The sequence below is a fragment of the Apis dorsata genome, unplaced genomic scaffold (genome assembly GCF_000469605.1).
Source record: "Apis dorsata unplaced genomic scaffold, Apis dorsata 1.3 scaffold_44, whole genome shotgun sequence".
Taxonomy (NCBI): domain Eukaryota; kingdom Metazoa; phylum Arthropoda; class Insecta; order Hymenoptera; family Apidae; genus Apis; species Apis dorsata.
This window is the reverse complement of record NW_006263346.1, coordinates 2,558,593-2,559,945: the sequence shown is the minus strand read 5'-3', so window position 1 is coordinate 2,559,945 and position 1,353 is coordinate 2,558,593. Positions and strand designations below refer to the sequence as shown.

General features: G+C 31.3%; 1 long non-coding RNA gene across 1 annotated transcript in view; it reads left to right on the top strand.

Annotated features, from left to right (window-relative positions):
• The first annotated feature begins 431 nt into the window (after positions 1-431).
• LOC116186514 overlaps positions 432-1,353 on the top strand; it is a 1,340-nt gene continuing 418 nt past the window's right edge. The window contains exon 1 of the long non-coding RNA XR_004151517.1: positions 432-1,135. This is a non-coding gene — a long non-coding RNA (uncharacterized LOC116186514). The remainder of the gene's footprint in view (positions 1,136-1,353) is intronic.

The following is a 1,353-nucleotide window of genomic DNA, read 5'->3' as shown; positions in this document are numbered from 1 at the left end:
ATTAAGGGCATAACCATAAATTAAGTACTGTTTTTTTTTCTTTTTTTTTTTTTTTTTTCTAACGAAAAAGTACAGTTTTGTGAAAGATAATTATATTTTTCATACTCTTCATACACACAACATTTTTACGTTATGTACGAAGATAAAGTGAGAGAAACTTTTCTCAAGCTCGAGAACCTGGCTTGAATGGTGTTATAAGAAAGAAAATTGAATTTGAGCAAACTAGTGCACTCAGTGGATAAAGTACCTTAGTACACGAGCTTATAAAAGGCAATAAAATTTATATTTTCATTTTTCACTTCTATATTTTTTTTTTATAAACGTATATTAACAAATTGCAATATTTTGCAGCAACAGTAGCAAAATAAAAATTGAAAATTATTTTATCACAAAATATGAAATTCCTTGAAATTAAAGAAATTTATTTGCGAAAAATCTTATATTCATTTAAATTTCATTATTGCGCTTACACGAAGAAGAAATGCTAGAAATCAACAGATGATGAAAAATTTATTCCTATCGCATTTCTTATTTTTAAAATAACAGAGCGAGTTTTAATTTGTAAAATTAGTCATGGATCTCTGACTATTAACTTTCGAATTCCAGCAATCCATGGACCCCACACACATTAAGAATCTCTGGCGTGAAATATTCTTGACACCATTGAAACGAACGAGCTCGTCTTATTATTATTATAAATGGGAATCGCGAAATTTTCGACTCAGTTCTCCCATCCAATGTAATTTTATATTTTTCTATGCGCTTGTATTTGATGAGCTTCATCGAGCGATTCTTCGAGCTTTCATGTATATCGTAATTCCTCGCAGTTCGACGAACTAAAATTGGATGGGAAGATTCTATCTGGCACGTATCGCGGATTGTATCTCTGGTTATGTCGAACCGCACTCCCATATAAATAGAAACGCCACTATGTCCTGTTATCGATCTTTTGAGCTCTGGTTCGACCAAGGATGACCGTGCACATGACAAAATGGTTATAGAGTGAAAAATATTCCTAGAAATTCCTAGAAAAAATCACGAATATTGAACATATGCCAAACATATGGCAAATTATTTGCGATCAATGGTCAACTGAGTTATAAAAGGCGAATTATCTCAGCTCAAGTAACGAGAGGTAACGAAAAACGGAAAGATTCCCACGAGGAGACACAATGGAACTATTGAGGAAAAAAATTAAAGACCGCATTTTGTTTCGATGAAAATTTTACCTAATTTTATGAAATAACGGTAAAACGTAAAGACATAGATTTATTATGATTTATTACGACTGACCCTCATAAATAACTAAATTTCTTTCTTCTCGTTTTTTTGTCATATCGTTAAATATTTTAT